At 42.6% G+C, this 25,512-nt stretch overlaps 1 long non-coding RNA gene across 1 annotated transcript; it reads right to left on the bottom strand.

The window, feature by feature from the left end:
* Positions 1 to 1,644: 1,644 nt before the first annotated feature.
* On the bottom strand, positions 1,645 to 25,155 carry LOC118906431. The gene is made up of 3 exons (XR_005022487.1): positions 25,044 to 25,155; positions 3,384 to 3,445; positions 1,645 to 1,929 (listed from the first exon to the last, which is right to left on the bottom strand). It is a non-coding gene; the product is annotated as an uncharacterized LOC118906431 (long non-coding RNA).
* Between the last annotated feature and the right edge of the window lie 357 nt (positions 25,156 to 25,512).

Genomic DNA, 25,512 nt, shown 5'->3' with positions numbered 1-25,512 from the left:
AAGGCAGTCCAATCAACCAAGCTCTTCACACCCAGTAAAAACAAGAACAGCCCCCATAGGCTTTGTATGCTGGGTTTTCTATGAGCTTTTTTCTCAGAACGGATCCATTTGCCCGATCATAAAAGAGGTAGAAAGTGCCTACTTCAGACAACTACTCAATATCTACTGCACTAACCAATTTCCCATGTACGTTTATAAGCCAAGTTGCCATTGTCTGCTCCTGTGCCCATTCTCCCCTGGTTTCTTAGTCTAGTGTGGATGGCGCCTCCAGTTTCCTCGCATTCTGGCTTCTTCAGATTTACCTCCTGACGTTTTGTATCCTGGCTTCCCTTACTAGCTCCCGGGCAACAAAGCTCCAGTTGGTGCCTCTTCCGGGTCTGAGCTGGGAAGATACACACCAATCTATCTTCAGTTCAGTACAGAATCCACGTACAGGAGGATTAGGGATGAGTGTGAAGTGACGCTCAGAGGATATGTATGAATGCTGCAGCATTTTGCTCCAGACAGAACGGCCAGGAGGAAAAACATTGCACAGAAGCGGCAGCCTCTTTTAGAAATGCTGGTTTGTTTTGATTTGTGTTTTCTAAATTGGAGGAAACATGAGCGTGTTATAAGGTCAAAAAAAAAAAAATGTCAGAGGAAATAAAGAATTTAAATGTGTTAGAGAGCTGGAGAGAGAGTGAGCAGGCAGACAGCCTGGGAGAACATCAGCAGGGGAAGGTCTTAGAGGAAGAAACCCCATCTTGTATAAGGTAGTAAATGCCAATTATCCCCCAGGGATTGCTGACGTAAGAATGAGAGGATGGGAGTAGAGAGGGAATTATTGGGATGCAGGAGGAAGTTAGGTTCCTCCAAGTTTAGTCTGGGAATCTGGGATACATCAAATGCAACAGAAGTGAGGAAGAGTGGGAAGGCTGGAAGAAGGCAGAACGTTTCTCCAACACTTTCAGCATTTATATCCGTTAGCATATTAAGTTCGCCTAGCATTAACCTAGGTGTGTTCTCACGACTGAGAGAAGTTAAATAACTGTCCTTGACATCAAATTTTCGTCTGTGACCCAGCCAAAATTTGAATCTGGGTCTGTCTAACTCCATAGATTACATTTTTCCATTTATTTTTTTCTCTCCCCTTATTTACCCATGCTTCTTCCTGCTGCTGTCAACAATTTTTTTGTTAATGAATTTAAATAAGGTCAAGTGTTCTTTTATGGTGTCCTGAGCTACCAGCCAAGAAAAGTCTTTGCAAACAAATAAATAAGAAACTGATTTTATTTTTTGGAATCAATGAAAATACAAATCAAAAAGTTTCTTCCTCTTGGATTTCCTTCCTCAGCTGAGTGCCACCATGTTTCCAGTAGATCAAGTTGGAAATCTACGAGTCATCCTGGACTCCTTCCCACAGGGACACGTCCCATGACACTACCTCCTAAACATCTCTAAAATCCAGCCCTGCTCTCCCTTCCTGGTTCATAGCCCCAACTTCACTTACCAAGAAGGCCTTTATGTGCTTCTCCAGCTTTTCTTCTTGCTCATTCTTATCTCCCTTCTCCCTCCCCACTATCTTACGTGGCCTTAGACATTAGGATCTGTTTCTTATCCCTCAAATTCTTCTGTACTCCCATGTTCATGATCACATGTATCCCACTTTCTGAGAGACCATCTGGCTCCCTCTTCTGTCCTGGTACACCTGTCTGACAAATATCTATTTGATTTTCAATCCCTTCTAAGGAGGCTTTCTTGACCTATTATCTTCTTCTCTCCCCTCAAGAGAATTTTATTCAAGTCCTTGTGCAGAATTCCATGAGAGAATCTATAACATACCTTTGCACCTACTTGCTTGCGCATCTCCTACTCTTACTAGCCTGTGAGCACCTTGAGTGCAGAAGCATTCCAATTCATCTTTGCATCCCAGGGACTGGCACATCTGTGCTGAATGAAGAAATGAATGAATCAATCAATCAATCACAATTGACCTTTGGCTGAACAACCATATATTTTTCTGGTCTACATTGGAATTTGTCATGATGTTGATTGGAATGAAAGCCTTTATAAATACAAACCTAAAACTCTTACAAAAATTCCTTTTTTGTTTTGTTTTATTTTTTGGATGCTTTGAGCTGCCCATCAGAAACTTGAGTGGACAATTAGCATGATAGCCCCAGTGATTACTCCCGGATTCTGCAGCCCCTTAGTGGTAGGAAATAGAGGTCTTGGGGAGACTTTGTATATATTTCCTTATTAGGAAATCACAGTGATTTTTATGAAAGTCACAAAGGGAATGTTCTTACTGAGAAATCACATGCTGTAACTAATGAGGAGAGGAAAAAAATACATATTTTTAAACCTCACATACTAACACATCCGACATAGCAATAGCTTGCAGTAGTGTGTCTCTTGTCAGTGTCAGAGGCCCTTTCTCAGACATTCTCTTATGTAACCCTCACAATGGGTAGGTAGCTTTTACATGCTTAACAGGTATGGAAACTGAGGCTCTGATTTCTTAAGTGACTTGTCTGAGAACATGCAGTGATGAGGAGGGAGCCAAGGCACCAGCCCAGGTCTGATTCCCACTGCTTCAGAGCCGTACCTCTTGGAGATGTATACACCATATATTGAAATCCAAATAAATAAACTTAGATGTTAGTATGAAATCATTTACGTGACTACTGAAAAACATGATAGAAGCTCCTTGACTCTCCTTGATAGTCTTTTCAACAAATCCTTCAAAAAATATTTTTAAATGAAGGGAAGAAGGAGAGAAATAAAGTTTAGGACACAAAATACTCTGGTCCTAGTCCTGGCTTTGGTGACAAATTCACTGTTTGACCTTGAGTGAGTCAGTTCAGACTTGACCCCAGTCAAATGAGGTGTGTGAGCTTAATCATTTCAAAAGCACACCTGTCTCTGACTAGCTTATGTTATGGGAAAGCAGATGGCAAAACTCAAGTAAAAAAAGATTCAGGATATCTTCTCAATGACCAGTTGGTAGAATGGGAAGAATCCACAGGTAGGGATGCTAGCATCTGGTCAGCACCCAGCACCCCTCAATGTTCATTTTTAAATCAATAAGTGAATTCATGAATCAGTTATCTATTCTTGCATTTTTAGTAGCGTTTGATTTTCAAGAAATGGGTCTTCCTGTGGATGCTTCTTATACATTGCAAGTGTCCTGGTGTCTACCAACATGGGCAATGTAAATTGCTGGTGTCAGGATAACGTTAAAACAAGGCAAAAGAAGTTGTACAAAAGGGAACAGAATTAACAGCAGATATCAGAGAGTGACACCTCAGGTCAGCCAAGGCAGAAGGGCAAGTGTCAGGAGGGTTATTATGCATCACTGACTGAAGGAATGTTGATATCTTTTTATTATATATTTTACTTACAATCAAATCTCGTCTTCCTTTAAAGGCAAGGATGTTGTGAATGTTACTTTTCTTCTTGGCAACTGTAAAGGAAAAGTGAATCCACATGGCTTAGGAGTTCAGTGGAAGAGTCTTTTGAATGGCTCCATATTGACCCCAATACCATGTACAGAATTCTTCCCTCCGTACTATACACCATAATTACTATTGGAAGATGCCAAACTCTGTCTATTTCTATAATGCCTACCTTTCTGATCTTAATTACATACTCAACATCTCTTTCTGACCCTAGTTATTGATAATAATCTCTTTGATTGCTATTAATTCAATTGATCAGTATTTAAGCAAGATTTGTGGGTCAAGAGATTGATTCAAAACATTTAGACAACATGGTCCAATTGGTAGTCTGTTCTGGGCACTGGAAGTACATTGGTAAATATGCACACAATCTCTTGTCCTTGAGGGCTTCTCTAACTAATAAAGAAGACAAGTGTGTAAAATCAAATGCCGTTTAATGTGATAAGTGCTGTGATAAAAATAGAGTGCATGGCACAGTGAGTCCTAAAAGAAGGGTTACCTAATTCAGAATGAGAGGGTTTAGTCAGCACAGACTGTCATGTGATGATCACAAGCAACCCTAAAATTTTAGCGGTTTACAATAAGCCTGAATTTCTTGCTCATTTCACATAATGATCACAGATTGATTTAGGGTTGATTCCACAACATCTTTATTCTGGAGTCCAGGCTAAAGAAGCAGCCCCTGCCTGGAACATGTAGATCAGAAGACAAAGAGGGCATGTGGTAAAATGTCATGTTGGCTCAGAAGTGCTACTTGTCACTTTCTGTTACATTTCATTGGTCAAAGCAGGTCACATGGCCAAGGGCTGGATTTGTTTAATGCACCACATAGAGGTGTCTAATAAGGAGTGGCACTGAATATTTAAAAAAATAATAGAACCTACCACAGGGAAAATACCCTTCATCAATTATGGTTGGAGCATAAGGTACGACAGAGGGTTAGTGAGAAATGATATTAAGGCAGAAAATAGATAATGGGGAGTTTATATTACTAAGAAGCTTGGCCTTGATCCTATGAACAATCATGCAATTGGTAGGTTTTTGCCTGGGGGAGAGGGAAGTAGTGTAGTCAGATTTCCAGTTTAAACACATCATCTTGTCTATGTTGTGGGAAATGGTTTGTAGGCAACATGCTGCTGGCAGGAGCAGAGGAAGAGAACACTCTTGAAGAGTTGATGGAAATGTGAACTCAGGCAGTGAGATGGGGATGGAGAGGAAAAGAGAGAAATGAGAGCTTGAAGAGGCATGTGTCTTTGACTGCACCTTATGTAGTTTTGATCCACTTATAAGATGTACTTTTCTCCATGAAATGATACATTAACACTAGTAAAATGTCTGCTTTATTTGCAAAATACAACAAAGGAGACACATAATACTTGGTGGCAGGCTCTCTGTAGCCCTGCAGATCTGCGAGGGTCTTTGACTGTTTCATGGAAGTTCCTGCAGGTGCAGCATTGATGAGAGATGAGAAACCACAGCCAGATGCGCTCCGTGGTACAGGACCCACCAAAAGAGGGCCCATTTGTTTGCACAGCATGTCACAATTCACTAACTGGAGCTGTGGCAGCCATAGAGGCTTTGGAGGGAGATAGACTTGAAATTTAGTCTACCAGCCGGTAGACCCTGGTCAATTTATGTTATTTCCATGAACCAATTTTCTAATCTATAAGGAAGGAAGGGGGTAGGTATGAAAGTAGGGAAATAAAGAAGAAAGAAAGGTTGTATTAGAGTTCTCCAAAGAAACAGGCCAACATCAGAGAGAGAGAGAAAGAGAGATTTAGTTTAAGGAACTGGCTTATGTGACTGTGGAGACTTGGCAGGTCCAAAACCTGACAGAGTGGGCTGGTAGTCTGGAGACTGGAAAGAGTTGCAATTCAATTTCAAAGGCCATTTGTTGGTAGAATTTTTTCTTGTTCAGAGGAGGTCAGACTTTTGTTCTATTCAGGCTTTCAACTGATTGGATGAGGCCCATCCACATTATGAAGAGCAATCTGCTTTACTCCAAGTTCAACCAATTAAATGTTAACCTCATCCAAAAAAGAACACGTCACAGAAACATCACAGAAACATTTGACCAAGAATTTGGGCTAATTTGACACATAAAATTAACCTTCATTAGAAGGGGAAGGAGAAAGAGAGAGAGAAGGAAAAGAAAAATGTTTAAATGTGATGCTCTCTGTTAAAGGTCCAGGACCTGGTAGTAACTCATCAAATGATAGCTTATTTTAGTATTGTTATTATCATTATATTATTTTTATAATCCATCCTTATTTCACAGATAATGAGGTTGGGATTTGGAGATGTTAAATCCCCTGCCCAAAGACATGCAGGCTCTTCCTTTCCTCTGTCCTGTTGAGGTCATTCAATCAATCATTGGATGCTCTTGGTCATTTTTCAGCCTCTGGCTCATTCTGAGATGGGCAGAATACTTAGGTTTTCTATGTAACTGACTTAAGTCCCCATTCAGCAGGACCAATCAGAATGATCAACTGAGAGTACAATTGAATTCATTTGTAAATAACAGAAACAAACACTGACCTAATTTACATTGTTGAGTCAGGCTCCAGAGCTCCCAGCTCTGCTTAAGGGGAGCTAAGACTGCCAATGGGCTTTGTTTCATGTGGACATCATCAATTCATTTGCTGATTTAACAGGACATGATGAACATATACTATAATGTTATATGCCTAGCACAGGGCTTGACTTTGAAGGGACCCAGAAAAGTAGAGAACACAACGAGTATTGAGTTCTTACATTCCCCGCATATTATTGACATGTATGACCTAATTTTATCCTCATTTTATTTTAAGCTGGATTCAACTTTGGGAGATATGAGTCTTCCTGGTTTGGTTTGTTTGTTTGATGAGTAGGTTGTAAAAGAGCAGGGTGCTGCAGTCCTGTCTCACGATTACACTGATGAAAAGTGGAAACATTGGCATAAGAGTTAAATTGCTGTCCTGTACAAGCAGTGTGGAGTGGGAGTTGCAGACAGGTCAGAGTACCAAACACCCAGGAAAGTGGTGAGAAGGGAGGGGGCGTGTGCAGCGTTATATAGATCCCTAAAGACAGGTTAATAAGAACTAGCCCCTTTGGAGGGCCAGAGAGGTCCATGGACGAGCCTGATTCATCCTGCTCGTGAGTAGCAAAGCCAGAGCAGAACATTTGCAGACACCAATGTGATGTGCTCCCTCCGGCTCACACCCTAGCATCCCTCCCACCAGATGCGACCCTGCCCTGCAGCTGTTCCCTGAAGACAGCGGGGCAGTGCTGTGGCTAGAGAACAAGCTTTGAATCAGAAAGAATAAGCTTTTGAAAGAAAGAAAGCCTTGAGTCGCAGAGCCCTGCTGTACATTTGCTGTGTGCTCTTAGGTAAGCGACCTGCCCATGCTCTAAAATGGGGATAAGCATCCTGACTTTGCAGAGCTTGCGCTAACAAATGATTGCGTGACTGCAGATAATAAAGCGCTCAGCCCAGTGCCCAGCACATCCTAGACTTGGTACTTTCTCATCCCAGTCATGTACAGCACTCTTAGGGAGCTATGGAAATGACATTTCTGCTTTATCAAGAATTCAGCTATTATTACCGGTCTCTCTGGGGAAAGCCATCCTCTTTTGATCTGAGATTGACAAAGAAGCCACTCTGAGAAGGACTAATTACAGAACACATCCAGTGAGTGCCCCTCTCCGCCCACACACAGTTATCAGAGCTGTGCTGTGACTTGCAGCCAGCCTTGCCATGTGGCCCCAAACTTATGGTACCTGTTGGCAATGGTTGCCCATAGCAACAATCAGCTGGGGGAGGGGAGCTGTGAGGATGGAAGTCCTTTATAGTGTCCGTGTTTGATTTTGCCCATAAATTCTTTTGTTTTTTATGTGTATACATGTGAGGGAGGGTGTAGTTGAAAGTGGGGGAAGTCCCATGGGGAGCAGTTGGAAGGGTACTTCCTCTCTGTGCTAATTGTAATGCATAACTTCTAAAAAAATAAAAATGTCCACCTGGGAAACTGCTTATGCCATTTATTTGCAAATACGTATGTAGGTAGTAAAGACCCCTGTTTCATTTCACTCCAATTCATCCTACTCCTTTTCAGGGAATAGTTCTGTGATTCTCTGAGCCTTTGAGAAGGTAAACTTGGAGAGAAGCAAAGCTGAAACAAGGATGATACAAGAGGACATGAAATCACACAGAAAATTCCACCACAGGGAGACACAAATAAAGATGATAAAAACAGTTCCATGGGTGCTTGCAACGGGAGCTGGGAGGGTCTAGGGTTTACCTTCTCTACATAAAGAGAGTGAACAATGAGGGGCTTTGTGTCATCAGACCGTGATTCCTGAAAGCTTGTTGGGATTTACTAGGAACTTCTCTAGGTGGTAACTTCTAACTTCTTCAGGCTAGTTGCCAGCCTGTCAGCATCTCAGGTCCCAGTACTTTCATCCTGTTGGATGGGAATAACGCTTATCCTGCCAGGTTGCCATAGGATTTGCTGCAATATACAAAGTTCCCAGTACAATGCCTGGCTGCCTGGCTTCTTTTTGTTTGTTTTTGTTTTGTTTCTTAGGTTTGTGCATCCAGAGAAAAACAATTGCACCTTTTTTCCCCTCAGTAATGCACCCTATTTTTTTTTTTTCTTTATACTGCCTGGTTTCTTGTGGCACTCAACAGATGCAAATTTTGTCCCTTTAAGGGACTCCGACATTGTGAAGGAGAGTGTCAATGAGCTGAGAGTCAGAGAAATTTCCTGCCCATCTTTCTTGCCTGTTCTACACATGGCGTTCCCATCCGCTCCTTTCCAGACTTTGCCTCATCCTGGCTCCATGGGGATACAGATGAATCTTTGTGCCTTCTGAGATGTCCTCTCCTGGTGTGTAAGTAGAATTCATGGTGCCCACGCCTGTAGGCTGGATATTCCTGAGGACGGGGTGAGCTGACATGCACAGATCTCTTCCTGGTCCCCTGGTCAGGATGCAGCCTTCTCCACAGCAAAACATGTCATCACAAGGAAGAGTGGTCTGAGATTCCATGACTATGGGGAGAAAGTCTTGTGAATGTTACTGCTTTTCAACCTAAATAAAAACATCCTATGAAGGAAAAAGCTCAGTTCGCGTAGGAGAAAAGGGACTGCAGTGACTTTGGGGGATAGTGGGGAGAGCAAGGAAGGGAAATCTGAGATGGGAGAGAAAAGCTGAAAAATGCTTCTGCTTAGAAATTTCCATTTCCTCCAGTACCCTGAAGAACTTGATCTGACCCCATTTTCCTTTGGGTTTGTTATTTTTAATAAAGGTCTTTTCTTTCTTATCAATTAATCTTTTTATTAGAAAGTTAAAGAAAAGTGAAAAGAAGACACTAGAAACATGCTACCATCTGGATATACATCTGAGCATATGTGTATCTTCAAGTTTGTATCTCATGAGTATTTTCCCAAACATTAAATATTATTTGTCAATATCTTTGCCAATTTCTTCATTTCTGCTGTAGTTTAACATTTTTTTATTTGTGTACAGAATCTTTGAATTTTCTTTGAAATTCCTCCTAATGTCTTCACTGTGTTCTTTGTCATTGTTTTGCTATTTTTTCCCCCACTGGCTTATTCAATTTGGATTTTAAAGTTTCAGGATGTGCAACATTTTTAATTTGTATATATTCAAATTTATTCTTCTTCTTCTTTTTGATTTGTTTTTCCATTGTTATTAGAAGCTCTTCCTCAGCCCAGTAACAATTAAATAGTCAATTAAATTATAAATGTGCATTGGATTTAATTACTCAGCAGGAATGTATCTTAGTGTACAACATGAGGTAAGAATTAATTGTAATTTAAAAAGTCTTAGCAAAATTTGTAAGCATATTTTATTGACTAACATACTAGATTTTTATATGCAATAGGAGTAGTTTCACTGCTGTACTTTTTGTGCCATACTTTTTACTGCTAATTTTTCACAGCTACCATACTCTTAATTTTGTAGCTATATAATGCGTTCTTGCATACGATAAATCAAGTCCTACATTTTGCGCTTGTTTTCCAATTTCTCCCCTGCTCCTATTTATTAGTTTTTCAAAATGAAATTCAGAAACATTTTGTCTTTTAAAGACTCTAGAATTTTGATATAAATTGTGTTGTCTGTAAATTAATCTGGAAAAGACTGATTTTTTGCATCATGAATCACTTATTATTGTATTATTATTCTATTGTGGGTCTCAATCACATGATGATCTCTCCTCTCGAATACTCTGAGCAGTATCCATTCCTGGTATTTTTCCCCAAATCAGTGCTCAGTATCTAACCCCATGCCTTCCGTGCAGTAAGTGTTCATTACAAATGAGAAAACAGAGCTCTAGGAATAAGAAACCTTTCTGGCAGTAGTTCTACTAGAATCCATATATCTAGAATTATCTAACTCCATAACCCATGACAATTTCTAAAGCATATATATTTTTTCAGTGTGAGTTGATCAATTATATTTATCCTGAAGGAAAAATAATCAACATATCAAAGTTTTGAGAAAATTACCACTTTCCAGAAACACCTCCCTTTCCCCTCCCCAGAATATCTGTGTAAACAGCACACAGCACATTGCATAAAATTTTTCACTGTGGCTCTGTATTTTACATTTATGAGTGGATTAATGCTGATTATGTAAAAGATTTTGGTATGAAATTTCATAAAGATACATTATACTTATCTGAGCCCAATACCTCAGAAACTGACATGGGGAATTCTTACTACAGCATACTGAATGACAATGATGTTTAACAATTTAGATGACCAAGCGAATAGCATCGTCTTGACCAAGGGTTGGAAGCTACGTCCGTCCATCTCCCCTGAGCCTCAGTTTCCTCACTGGGGAAATGTTGAGATTGGATCCAAAGATCAGTGAGGTACCCCAAGCCAGTTATTTCTCTGGAGTTGTTTCTTCCCCTGGGAAAGGAAGTTAATCTCTAAGGGGATCTTCCAACACTGGCATCAATGAGATTATATCTAAAACTGGGACGCAGCTCTCAGGGGACATCCCACCCCCTGTCCTGGGGGTGGCTGAGTAGAGACAGAGCCACTAAGTTTGCTAAACTTAACATCATGACAATCCGCAAAGTCATGACAATCTGCAAAGTCATGACAATCCGCAAAGTCATGACAATCCGCAAAGTCATGACAATCCGCAAAGTCATGGACGTGGCCCGCATCTGAGTGCCACCCAAACAAAACCCAGAACAATTTGAAATCACCTTTTTCATAAAGCTCTGATAACACTCTTGGACTGACATTGTATTTTCCTTGTTAAAAGAAAAAAAAAATACATATGTAAATCACAAAAGCCAAATGGCTTATGATTGTTAAGAAAATGAAGATGGAACCAAGCACCCGGCCATACACAGGTGTCCTCCTGAATCTCTTCATCTTCTGGAAGCCTGTCCTCAGCTTCCTGCTCCTGTGAATTGGCCTCTTCTGGCCCCTCCTTCCAGAACTCATGCCTGTTTCACTGACTCAGGCCCATGAGGACAAGCTCTCACTATTCTCCGACCTCTTCTCTTCCTTTGATTCACTCTCCAGTTATATGGCAAGTACCCAAAGGTAGATCCCACATCAAATGATTCCCTGTGATGCCCAAGTGCCCTGAAGTGTGTCTTCACATAGTAGACTATGAAAAATACATGTCAAACAGGAGAACATGCTATATAGTTTAATATTTAATGTCTATATGTTCTCCAGATATTTAAGAAAGGAAAACATCTCCAGAAATGAAGGAGAATGGGGAGACGGAAAAAACAGGGGTGGGTCAGGCTGACTTGGGTATGAATTCTTCCTTCACCCACTGGCTGCGGTGAATTACCTAATCTCTCTGAAAGTTGTTTTCCTCATCAAGGAACAAGGGCTATGGCAGTGCCCGTCTCAGGGGTGGTTTGTGTCATGTGTTTAATACAGTATAGGGCCCAACAGGGAGGGCTGGCATCTCGGGGACTCAAGGCCACCTCCTGTCCTTTCTCACTTTCACACACTGTGCTGTGTGAAAGTGAGGACGTTTTGCTGCAGAGGATGCATTTTAGGAGCTCAGCCTGGTGCTGGGCATTTGTAACATTCCCCGCTACACGACGGTCTCCTGCGTTCACTCACCCCTCCATCACCCGAAGGCTGATAACAAACCCACTGGAATGTGCAGATTACAGAGATGCCCTCCTGGAATTTGATCAATGCCTGTGAATGAAGCACCGATTCTTTGGCCCAGGGATGGACCAGTGCAGCGGGCTCTCAGCCTCTCTGAGGACTCTGAAATACCCTGGTCGGCCCTCTGTTCCCACACACCCACCACGGCTGCCTTTTGCTGTAGTAACCCTGGGGTATTTTCTTCTGCCTCAGTCATCTGAATCCACATGGGTGAAGGGGGCGGACACGTGGCTCTGCCGCTCTCCCTCCGCCCTCCCTTTCAGCTTCAAGCATGTACCTACTGTGCCTACTGTGTGCAGACCCTGTGCTTGGCGACAGTAGCAACAAAGATGAACTGTGCCCCATCCTGCTCCCCCGCCCCCCAAGCAGACTGGCTGTTGAGGTGGAACTGAGTTTTGACATAGATTGTAAGGAAGACTCACAGAGTTCAGGGTGACGGGAGGTGCAGGCACTTTGGGAGCAGAGGTTAGAGTAATTACCTCTACCTGGAAATTTTCAGAAAGGATACAAGGGATTTACCAGAAGGCAGGGGTAGAAGGAGAAGGTCATGTCAGGCAGACCGTATGATATGTATAAATGCACAGCAAACTTCCCCATAAAGAGGCAATTACGGTTAAAGCATGTCAAAAAGGATTTGCAGGGCTTCCCTGGTGGCGCAGTGGTTGAGAATCTGCCTGCCAATGCAGGGGACACGGGTTCGAGCCCTGGTTTGGGAGGATCCCACATGCCGCGGAGCGACTAGGCCCGTGAGCCACAATTGCTGAGCCTGCGCGTCTGGAGCCTGTGCTCTGCAACAAGAGAGGCCGCGATAGTGAGAGGCCCGCGCACCGCGATGAAGAGTGGCCCCCACTTGCCGCAACTGGAGAAAGCCCTACGCACAGAAACGAAGACCCAACACAGCCATAAATAAATAAATTAATTTAAAAAAAAAATGAGAAGGAGAAAAGATTGTTTTAAAAAAAAAAAAAAAAAAAAGGATTTGCATTCTCAGAAAAGGGTTCAGTTGTCTTTGTAATGACCAAATATCAGTGCAATCATGGTACCGATTAAATGATCACCATCCTTATATGCATTTGAATTGAATCTTACACTTTATTCAAAACACTTCAGGATATGTGGCATCATGGAAAAAAAGAACACGGGCTAGGAATTCTTTCCACCCCTTACCATCCATGTGATCAAGATCAAGTTTAACCTCTCTGACTGCATTTATTTACTGCTCAGTAGGAATGATCTGAGGCCTCCCTTTCAGGACTGCTGTCAAGGTCATAGGTGGTTCATAGTTAGAGCACATTATGTGGACTATGACGGAGGCAGCCCCGCCCCTTCATATACTGTGCAGACACAGCATGAACAGGACAAATCACCAATGCCGATTGCAGAGACATATCAGGTATGGTTGAAAGTTCTCCGTCCAAATGCTGCCTGAGCTCTGCTCCTTATTATAGAACAGTCAATTCCACCACCTCCTACGGCAGCACTGTTTTTCTTCAGGAGATTATTCTTCAATTGATTTCACAGTCCTCCCTGGTATATTATCCCCCTGGCTATGACAATGTGCAAACTCTTATAAAGACATTCAATACTGCCATAAAATGAAACTGTATCATTTGTATCCAAAGGTGAAAGAAGCACTGTTTTTGGAGGTGAAAACAATGGAGTCCCCAGAATAAAGCTATAATCAGCATGAACTGTAGCCTTTAATTGTCTGGGAAGGCGAGAAGTACTCTTTAAATTGAAACACTAGACAATCTCAATCATCCATAGGAGAACATCCCTCCACGCAAGAAGACAAAGGCGTGCATGTTTATTACTTATAACTGCAAACACTGGAGCTCAGGGTTAATACTTCTTTTCTTCTTTCTTAGGTTACTCTTGCTGACTGATATCTTAAAAATTGTCACCGAACTTCCTGGGTATAGGGGACACTGGGGTATACAGAGCATTAGATGTGCCCCAGAGTGGAGAAAGATTTTCCAGCAGAGATGGGCTCACTCTCCTTATGGGTTTATGATTTGAACAATAGATTATAACGACAGTAGGTCTGTATGTTAGGAGGGACAAGCACTTTGGACTTTGATGATGTTGATTATTATTTATCATGTATTTCATATTTGTTTTTTCTACATTGAGTTGCTTGCATCTCCTCTTCATTGCTTGTACTGTGAGCTCCCGAAGGGCAGGGACTCTGTCTTGTCTTATTTCTTAACATCTTTTTATCTCATTTAATCTTCTCAGTAAACCAATGAATAGGTGCTGATACTGACCCATTTTACAGATGAAGAAATTCAGGCTCCGAGAGGAACAGTCAGCTAGTAAGTGGAATACACCACACCAGGTCTGCTGGGCTTCAAACTTCTGCATTTATTGTTCCTTCTGCTGAGAATGCTTTTTCCCTATATGTCCACCTGGTTGCTGCTTTTTCAGCCTCCAGGTCACAATTCCAAACATACTTCCTCAGAAGTGGAGGGCCTGGACCACCTGGACCACCCAGCTAAGGCAGCCCCAAGTCTCTCCTTCAAATTATCTTATTTTATCTTCCTAGTCTCCTTGGTATAGGATATCGTCTTATTCATTTATGAGTTTGTCTCCCATCACTAGAATCAAATCTCTATCTGGATGGAGACTCTGTCTCATTTGTTGCTCTAACCCCAGCATCTAGATAATGCAAGATATACCTTGATGGTTTGATAAATACTTACAGACTGACCCCCTCTGTCTACTACACCAGGCAACTTCTTTTCTTCTAGTAACAAGTTCTTTGTCTTCTAGGCTTCAAGGACTTGTCTGGTATAAAGGGAAATGAAGAGGCTGCAAAGTTAAAGCCTCTGCTCCTTTGACACAGAGGAAACTTGCTCTGATTTACTTATCCTCCGAAGATGAAAATTACAACTTTGCTCAGGAACTTGTCCCATTGTAACTGCCCTGCCAGGAAATTCTTCTCCAGATCTGACCTAAATTTGTCCAGCTGTGGCTGAAACTGACTTTGTCCTGGGTGGTCCTCAGTGGAGGCAGCTGGTGAAAGAGCTCTTTGTGTCCAGTGACACAACACCGCACTCAGACCATGAAAGGGAAGATGGGGCTTAACACATGGTTACAGCCTAGTTGAGCTATCCGGCTCCAGGGAGGCAGCCAGGGTACAGTAGACAAGGCCTCAAAGAAAATCTGGGAGATCTGGACTTAGCTCCAGATCTTTGCCTACCTGCTGGGTGACCTGGGCTAAGTCATTAACCTCCAGGAGCTTCAACTGGTCCTCAGTAGCGTGCGTCCTAACACCTGCCTTACAGGTGTGTGAGACGATGGTGGTGAGCTGCTGTTTGTTCATTTCTTCATTTATTTAAAAAATGCCACTAACTCATAAGGGTTATGCGTCCAGGATAGAACAATGACCTGTCCAAGCTCACTGAGTAAATTAATGGTCCTATTCAGAAGATCTCCGTCTTCAGAGTCATGACACTACTTTTGTAATTCTCCCTCATCCTTCATACAGGTTTCAAGCTCCCTCTGACATTTTCAAAACAATAAAAGGAAAGGTTTTTGTTAAATAGAGGGAGGGCTTCAAAGCGAGATCAGTGATCAACCACTGGGAGTTGCTCCCAGGAGGAGACTTTAGGCCTCAGGGCTTCCTGGTTGACATCTGTTCGGCTCCTTACATCTCCCGACAGCCCCACGGCTCCTGTAGCTGAACTCGCTTCAGGCCCCCTAGTCCCCAGCACTCCATGGAAACTGACAGTGTGGGAGCTGACAATGCAAAGGAACAGAATGGGCAAGGCTTCAGATGTGGGCTGTCTTGGCCTCTGTTGTGGGTACATGCAGTCTTTTCAAATACCTTCCAGCAAAGCAAACCGAGCTGTGACTGGTATTGTCACTGTTTCCACCTCAAATAAGCATGTTTTTCAAAATTTTACCTACAGGCAACAGACACAGAATAAATCCTTAGTGCCAGAAGGGACCTTAGCATGTCATACAGATGGGGAAGCTGAAAGGCACAAGTAGGGAGTGATTGGCTCACTGATTTTATGACAGGGTAGGGCTAGAACCCAGGTCCCTGATGCCCAGCTCTAGATCCTTCCCACAGCACCATGTTCGGGCCACTAGATGAATCTGACACAGCAAATCTCATAGGCATATAAATAATTCCCTGTTCCCATTTAGATTGGAATCACGGAATTCTTTAACCATTGGATTCTAGTCATTGGTGTGGCATTTTCCTAAAGGTTAATTTATTACATCTTGCTAATACCACTGTGTTTAAGAGTGTGGGCTCTAGGGACCAATAACAGGGTTTATAACCTGGTCATAACATCTACTTGCTGTGTGTCCTTAGGTGAACTATTGATACTTCATCTTTTCTGTCCCAATTTCCCCATCTACAAAATAGTGATAATAAACATAAGTTTATTGCCTCATAAAGTTGATGTATTAGATAAGTTACTAGACATTCACTGTTTAGAGTGCCTGGCATTCAGTAAGCACTGAGTAAATGCTAACTGTTGTTTCTATCCAATAGATAAGGGAACTGAGATGCCCAGAGGCAATGTCAGAAGGTGAATTAATGAAAATGTAGAAATTAGCAACAGGCTTTCCAGATTCTGGGTGCCATGACCTTTCCTCCATATAAATTAAATTAATAGAATCACAGAGCGTCAAGGAGAGAAATGGCTTTAGATTCTCTTCCTCCCGGTTTCTCTGATGTACAGCAGGAGAACCAAGGCCCAGAAAGGAGCACTCCTGGCTTTGCACTGGAGCCACCTGAGGACAAGGCAGGGAATGAAGCTTGCTGGGCCCCACTCTGAACCTATGGAATTTCTAGAAGTGGCACCTGAAATTTTGTTCTTTTAACAGTTATTCTCATGAAGCCAAATCAAAGCAGATTTATGGAATGGTGTTTGGGAGTCACTGAATTAGAGCATTGCAGCCTGGCTTAGAATACTTGGTTGATGGAATTTGTATCTCTAGACCAGTAATATACAAATGATCTTATTTTTACCTCTTTTAGACATATATTTATTTGTTTATATATTATATACTCCAACTACTGCACCCAAAATGTCATGTTCATTATTGAACGGACACAAAAAAACACAAAAATGTCAAAAAGGCGAGGATACAAGATCAACGTCAGTGGAAGATCCAATATGGTCTTTCCATTACAACAGATCATCTTTGGGCATTGCCTGGCTGAGCATGGCCCATTTTCCAGACCACAGCTCTACAAACCAAGATATTATTTGTTGCAAGGCGCCAAGGGGCGTGTAATCAGACTGCTGCTTCCCAGTCTCCTGTCCTGTTCTGTCATCTCTGAATGCACAGCTGTGAAGGAGAGCCTGCTGTACTACCCCTGACGGTCCGGGCTTCTCCAAATGAAGGAGCCACCAAACTGGTCATCGGGATCCAATGTGAGTTGGGGAAACTCCCCAGAAGTCTCCCTATGCCCCCTTTCTCGCCCCTCCTCCAAGGACCGGTACTAATCTAATTGATCAGGCACTGAGTCAGATCGACCAGTGGGTGGGTCACCATGCCTGCAAAGGTCAGACACATGGGCGTTGCTCTTCCTGCTTTGTCCACATCTGGCTAGAGGGGAAACTGACTTCAGGGCCGACTAGCCCTATGCCCTTCTACCTTTCTTCTTTAACTCCAGATATTCAGACTTGTGTTTAAGGATTTAAAGATAGCCACCTTCAGCCACAGAGTTACTTGAGCTCGGACTAGAATTGTACCCAGCACAGCCAACACTGCACTTCGTCAGCAGCACTTTGCTTTTCCCCTTGGGTAACTGGGTCAGGGAGACTTTGGCTCCCCAGTCGCACCATCAGTCCCTCCCTTTGCATCATCCAGATGGATCTCTGCTACTGCGTATTCTCTGCCCACCACAGATCAGCCTGATTCCAGGAACACATTCCTAGTATACTTTTTAACAGGCATCTTAAGTTCCAGACTTGGATAGTGCAAATTCTGCTGGCCTTGAGTCAGATAATGTGGGTTTCACCACTGAATGCTTGGATGACCCTGGATAAGTCAATTGATCTAACTGGATCTATGTTCTCATCGGTGAAATGAAGATACTAATAACCGCCCTGCCTACTTCATTTGACTGGTATGTGGGATGAATATGTAAAGAGGTTTTGTAAACAATCCCATCCAAATGAAAGGGATATGAGGCCATCAATGAAAAAAAAAAAGAAAATAACAAAATGACTTTTGTTTTTAATGCAATGCAATCTGAAACTCTGGGCTTTTTCTCTTTAAACAAAATTCTCATTGGAATGAGCATACTCAGAAAATTTGGTAAAGACCTTGAGAGAGAGGGAAACTTGATATAAGGAGGAATCATTCATTCTTCATTTTATGGTAAACATATTCTGAATCCCTATTACATGTCACACACCCTCTGCCAAGTACTAGAGAAAGAAATGGGAGTGAGACACGACTCTGGCCCTCAATGAGCTCACAACCTAAGGGGGAGAGAGGGAGAAATAACCATGCCATCATAGTCCGATGTGCTAACTTCTGTGATGCAGATGTGAACCCAGAGCTGGTAAGAGTAAACAGCAGGACCACCAAACCTTGCCTGGTATCACGGAGTATTTACCTGAAATAGATGCTGAAATACACAGAAGAGTAAATAAAACTAAAGGCGGGGAGGGAAGGTTCTGAATAGAGGGGAGGTCAGATGTCATGAATTTGAGATAAGAGAAGATGTTGCACCTGCCGAGATAAGAGAAGATGCTGCACCTTCAGAATTGCGAAGGGTCCTGCATGGCTAGAGCGCCCTCCGTATATGGAGCCTCAGGAGGGAGGTTAAGAAGGATGTGGAACAGTGGAGGATTGAACGTGAGAAGCGATATGCTATTGACCTGTGTTTTAGAAAGATCATTCTGGAGACTTCTTAAATTAACGATGGATTGGTCTAAGCTGCAGGCAGGGTTTTCCAAATCTGGCTGAGCTGTAAGATTCACTCAGGAAACTCGTACTAAGTTCAGGTTCCTGACCCCATGTCTTCTGAACCTGAGTCTAGAGATGCGTCTTTTGAACGTGTTCCCAGGTAATTCAGGTGACACTGTATGAACCGAAGTTGACTTAACGGTGGCCCCCGAAATTACATGTCTGTGTCCTAAACCCCTGGTTTATGAATGTTACCTTATTTGGAGAAAGAGTCATTGCACTTTATCCGGGATTGTATGTGTGAGCCCTAAACGCAACTACATATATCTTGAAAGATAGGAGATCAGGAGGGGGTAACGTGACCTTGAAGGCAGAGATGGAAGCGATATGGCCACAAGACAAGGAACGCCTGGGCCACCTGCAACAGGAGCAAACTGTGCCCTTGAGCATACAGATTGCCTCAGGTCCTGCCGACTTCTTGATTTTACACTTCTGGCCTCTGGAGCTCTAAGTGAATACACTTGGGGTGTTATGAACCACCTAGCTTGTGGTCTTTTATTACAGCAGCCCTGGGAAATGGATATTTCAACCAACAGCAGTTTCATTTTTTATTTTCTTAGTTTCATGAAGAAGGGGAAAATGGTGGCACAGACGGAGGCAAAACCTAATAAATTGTTAGATGGAGTTTGCTGAGAAAGCACATAGCAAACTGCATTGCAATAAAAGAACTTTTCAATCTGAGCTGCAGTGTAACCCTGACCTAGGCTGAGCTTTGGACACAGCATTCCTCTCCCTGCCCCTTTGTCCTGCACCTCGTTCCTAGGTACCCTGCTTTTGCTCACTGGTGCCGGAAGTGCCTACGAGGTGGGCAACCCTAAACACAAACAGACCTGTTTCCATCTCGTCGGAAGCCACACTCAGCAGCGCGCAAGGGGAAACTCCCAGTTACTGACTGTATGAAAACACAGGCCTTGGAGACGCACTGGGCTGACCGGGCAGCTTCGAAAGTGCTGCAACCTGACCCTCTCGCAGGTGCTGGGCAGGTCAGAATCCAGGTCACTGAGTCACCGGGGACCTTCTGGACAATCGTCAGGGACTTTCTCTATTCATTATGTTAGGCTATAAAAAAAAGCTTCCTTAATGGGCTGCGTGTGTGTGTGTGTGTGTGTGTGTGTGTGTGTGTGTGTGTGTGTCTGTTTATGTCACTGTGTGTGTGTTTCTGTTTCTGTTCTCTGTGTGTGTATCTGGGTGTGTCTGTGTCTCTGTGTGTGTGTCTGTGTGTGATTTGTGTTCAGTTCCTTCCTAGGAGCCATCTATTTCAGAAGCACCTTTCATGATACTAAAGACATTTCCTGAGCATCTAGTATAGCCCCATTGAAGGCAATGAAGACACAGAAGTAAATTACACTCCATATCTGCCCTGAAAAATGTTCACAGCCTAGTGGAAAGAGACACACTATCATGTTAAAGTTGAGGAAAACAACTTCGGATCCAGACACACCTCCATTCAAGTTCAGGCTCTGCCTTTCATTAACTGAGTGATTATTAGCAAGCTTCCTAAGCCTTGGAAGCTTTAGATCTGTAAAATGCAAATAATAATATCTTCTCTCAAGGTTGTTGAAAGGATTTCATGAGTCGATATATGCAGAACCTGTGATGTAGTGTCTGCTGTATTCTAGGCACTAGTAAAAGAGATTTTACTATTATTTTATTTGTGCTGTAATAGAGGTGAGCAGATGATTCAGTAAACACAGCAAAAAAGAAGGAAGTAAGCTTGGCAGAGTCAGGAAAACCTTCCCAGAGTCATCAAGAACCAGGAAGCTGCCAAAACCTCTGGGGCATGGGGTCTAAGCAGGAAGAAGGGTTGAGTCTGGGAGGCAGAGTCATCTAGGATCCTGGCTGCCCTGTTAACCTTGACCATGCCGTTGATGGGAGAAAAAAAAATGACATGGTTTTATAGTTAATGTCAATTGAGAATTAACATTATATTCCTCTAATTTCATACTCAGGAAACAGAAACTCCTCATTCAAATGGAGTAGTGTTTGGGACTTCCCTGGCAGTCCAGTGGTTAAGACTCTGTGCTTCCACCGCAGGGGTTGAGGATTCGATCCCTGGTTGGGGAACTAAGATCCCGCATGCCACTTGGTGCAGCCAAAGACAAAACAAACAAACAAACAAAAACCCAGAAAGAACAAATGGAGTAGTGCTTGGCCTCATAAAAACACAGTGAACACGAATCACACAATTGAAGAATTAAGGTATTACTCCTCATTTTGGGAAGGAGCCGTTACACTTAAGAAAAGTTCCTAAAAATGATTTCTATCTTGTTTAGGGCTAAAGCATGAATAAAAGAATAAATGAAACACATTCAACATTTTTTTAAACCCAGCTTTTAAAGAACACTCCCCTGATGAATTCCACATGTCTTACTTTTTGCTTAAAAAGAATACCATAGTCTCACATTTTCTGAATGGCATAGAGCCATCATCACACACATGGGTTACTCAGTGGTGCCACTGGTGGCCCCAGTCTCAGCCATTTTCCCCCGTGAAGTGTCCCTGACTACACAGCTCTTACACTGGCCACATCTGCTCTAGTTTTGATCATAATTTTCCTCTTTCTTTAGCTCCACAAATTGTGCTCCTGCTGAGACTAACCAGGGCTCAAAAAGTGTTTGATCTCGTCTAATCTTAAGCTGCATAACAGTGTTGGGAAGTAAGTTCCATTGTCCTCATTTTAAAGAATAGAAATCAACTCAGACATGACTCAACCAAGTACACACAGCTAAGAAATGGCAGATCAAATCTCAGTCTATTTGACTCCGAAATCCAATCTTTCCACACCAAAGCCTCTTCCATTTATGTTCATTCATTTATTCACTGAACAAATATTTATCGGGTCCAACTGGTGGGAACCAGGCTAGATGCTGTTGCTTACCCTTTTGTAGGTCTTCTTGCATCTTTCACGTATCTTGGTTCTCATTTACCCCCTGAGATTTAGCAGATTGTCCACTCTTTCAGATTCCTGAACTTGGATATTGGAGATCCGCCATCATTCTCTTCAACAGCATCTCCTATAACTTGGTTTCCAGTTACCACCCAATCCTGGTATCTTTTCTCTGAATAATCCATTCATGGTGCCCCTACAGAGTGCAGTGCTCAGGTTCACATGCACTCATCCAAAATTTAATTGAGCCACGCAGACCTAAGCAACCTGTTGCTGCCTCACTCTGGGCTGTCTATCCCTAATTCAGGCCAAGAGGACTCCGCAAGATGGACTTTTAGTCTAAAGCAGCCTTACCCTCCTGTCTTCAGTTACCTCCCTGACATTCATGAGGCCCCACAGATAGAACGAGAACGAGGCATACCAACACAGAGAAGACTCATCAGACGTGAAAATCATCCCCAGCCTCAGAACCCACAGACCTCTGAATGTTTTCTTCCGTCAGCTCAATTCACTGAGCTGCAGATTCCACAGTCTACTGTTTTATTAGAACTTTCTCCAAACACTTCAGTAAATCTCAATGAACTGCTCTTCTGAAAAGCCCAAATGCTCATGGCAGAGATATTTAATCATGGTGCACCATGTTTTCAAGTGAGATGAGGGGAGTGAAAGTAAGTATTCCATAATTCATGGTGGGCGCCCTTTCAGAAAATGTTTTTATTAAGAATTTGATGAATCGTCTAATCATACTGCACACACAGATGACTCAGAATAGAAGATGCACAGGAGGAAAAAGTTCAGAATGCTTTCAGAGGCCTTTCCCCATCTAGAATGAGATGGCCTAGAAATCGGAATGAAAAGGCAGGTTGTGGACTCTCATTTGTTGCCTTCAGAAAGGAATACTTTTTGAGGAGCCCGAATTCGCTGAGCACTGGGTCTGTTCAGCCAATGACTTTCCTAGTGGAAGAGACAGACTGGTACACCACAGGCAGTGGGCAGGCCAGCCTGGAATGGACTCCAGGCTCTGCCCCGCACAGACTGAGCTCATGCAAAAGACTGAGCCTCGCTGAGCCTAAGTTTCTAGTCTTGCAGTTGTGAGGATTAAGTCAGGCAATGCCTGCAAAATTCCAGCTTCATAGCAGTTGCTCCCTAAATGGCAGCTGCTTGTAGGTTCAACATTAACCAATTTATCTAGGCAGAAAACCACTTTCCACTTTTAAAGAAAAATAGGCAACTGAATTTTCTCCAAATGCTGGGCTAGGAGACCACCAACATTAGTGGAGCCCTATCTCTGTGTGCCAGACGCTAGGCTTATGCATTTAATATTCACACTTTCTGGAGTGGGTTAAATGGTGAGTCTCTAAAAATATATGCTCACATGTAAATCCCAGAACCTATGAATGCTACCTTATTTGGAGAAAGAGTCTTTGCAGAAGTAATTTAGTTAAGGATCTTGAGATGAGGAAATCGTCCTGGATTACCTGGTGCATCTTAAAGCCAATGAAAATGTCCTTACAACAGACACACAGAGGAAAAGGTGATGTGAGGATGGAGGTGCAGATTGGAGTGATGTGGCCACAAGCCCAGGAATGCCAGGAAAGCCATCAGAAGCTGAACGATACAGGAAATAGCTTCTCCACCTACAGCTCCCAGAGGGACACTGTCCCCACTGAAGTTCAGACTTTTGAATAAGTGTTTGTTTGTTTGTTTGTGTTAAGCCACCAAATTGGTGATGATTTACTATAGCAGATTAAGAAAACTAATAAACCTTCCTTGCTCTGTGGGCATTTTTGAGCAAGAAATCTCAGAAAAGTCAAGTAACTCACCTAAGTTCAGACAGGCGTAGTGAAGCTATGATGCAAATTTAGGTCTCCCTCCCATGAAGACACACAAATGCTTGTTTGTTTGCTTCTCCTACTCAGTGATCAAGTCATCCATGATGTCTGTTGGATTTGGAATAAATTCTTATCATTCAGGAATGTTAGAAGGGTTATAATGAACATCTATCTCACCAACTCCCATCCAATGTAATCCAATCTCTCGAATAAATCCAGTAACAAAGATGATATCCTAACTCGGCATTAGAATGAATAGATACAGGGCTTCCCTGGCGGCACAGTGGTTAAGAATCCACCTGCCAATGCAGGGAATGTGGGTTCGAGCCCTGGTCCAGGAAGATCCCACATGCCACGGAGCAACTAAGCCCGTGTGCCACAACTACTGAGCCTGAACTCTAGAGCCCGCGAGCCACAACTGCTGAGCCCTCATGCCACAACTACTGAAGCCCGTATGCCTAGAGCCTGTGCTCCACAACAAGAGAAGCCATCACAATGAGAAGCCCGCGCACCGCAACGAAGAGTAGCCCCCGCTCGCCACAACTAGAGCAAGCTCTCGTGCAGCAACGAAGACCCAAAGCAGCCAAAAATAAAAATAAATAAAATTAATTTTTAAAAAAAGAATTAATAGATTCAAACATACATAGGGAGCTATTTGGAAGAGCGTTGGGATCGTCCATCTCTATTTCTAGTCCAGAGTAACAAATAAAAGAAAAAGCTATGTAATAAGGGAATGTAGAATAATCAAACAGACACTGAACTGGGAAACAGAAGATTTGGGGGTTGCCAGATGGGTCAAATTCCTATGTGATCCAGAGACAATCATTAGCTTTCTTCTGGACTCCATTTTCTTCACCAGAAAATATTGCGGCTAGAATCCATTATTTCTAGATGCTCTTCCAACAAGATTCCCAAGAACTACCTTTAGGAACATTTCTTGCATATACCTGGAGCCCATATTTCGCACCAAGTTGTAGCTCGTTTCTGTGGCTACCTTGCCAAAAGTCACTGGCTCATACAAAGTCCAAACAAAACTTTAAAAATACCATTCAACAAAAAATTTAACTAGATACAAAATCTTGGTCAATCTTGAACCTGAGCAATCAAGGAGAGATTAGTTTTCTAAATATCAGTTTGTCCTCTACTATAAGCAAGTTCTTCCTGTATAGATCATCCCTGACATTTGTCATCGTTTTGTAGCTAACAAAGTGCTGTCATACACACATAGCCACAGGTCACACTGCTGGTGGAGGTCAGAGGCAGGATGGAGCCCAGGCCATCCAGGAGACAAAGCTTCTCTTCTTTCCACAGTATTCAGGGCCTGTTGATGACCCATGGACCTAAAACAACATTATAACCCCATCCATGTTTTGATTGCCTGACTTTAGAGAAGAGACTCACAACCTTGCACTCAATATCTATCACTTAATAAGTGAAGATCACTATTTGTCTTTGAAGGCAATAGCTTTATTTTATTTTCCCAGCACTTGGGACATGGGTGACACTCATAGAATTTTAATGAACAAATGAAAGATAAAATCAATTCATTAATTTGGGAGTTGAAGTCCAGAGAGAGAAAGCCACTTGACCAGAATCTCCCTGTCAATACTGCCAGGGCAGAATTCATTTCTAGGTGAACCAAATCTCTTTTTTTTAAAGTTTTCTTCAGTTATGTTAAATGGCATGAAATAGATCTTGTACAAGTACCTGGACAACGTAAAATTATTAAATTTTATGATATAAATTAAAGATGTGTGGCAGAAACTCAAAATCACCGTACCTGTATTCTCGGAAGAAGGCAATGGGGTACGACAGAAGACCGTATTTGCATAAGCTGGAAGGTTTCCTAAAAATATATTTGTGCCGTGCTGTGCTGCTGGGTGCACAGTGGAACGTGTGGAATCTCTCTGTTGTGCTCACTACTTCCTCTCTGTTACAGGTTGCAGGCCCATCTCCTTATGTTTTTGTTTCCTTCAGCATAACTGCTCCAGTTATGCAATTGTTCCCTCCATGGTGAGACCTCAGAAGTCACTCACTATAGCATGACGCCAAGACAAGGACATCTTGTGCAAATTGGACAGAGGCAAAGAGCAGACACAAGCCACTCCTTCTGCATGACGTTTGCCATGCCTGCTTCTCATCCCAGCTCAGGAGGCTGGCACTGAGAATTTTTAAGAGCATGGGGAATAAAATGTATCCTGGTAGCAGCTAGGGAAGGAATTCTGGCTGCTGTATCTCCCAGAGGAACA

This window comes from Balaenoptera musculus, chromosome 13 (genome assembly GCF_009873245.2).
Source record: "Balaenoptera musculus isolate JJ_BM4_2016_0621 chromosome 13, mBalMus1.pri.v3, whole genome shotgun sequence".
NCBI classification, from domain to species: Eukaryota; Metazoa; Chordata; class Mammalia; order Artiodactyla; family Balaenopteridae; genus Balaenoptera; species Balaenoptera musculus.
Note: the sequence above shows the minus strand (reverse complement) of the source record. Positions and strands in the feature narration are given on the sequence as shown.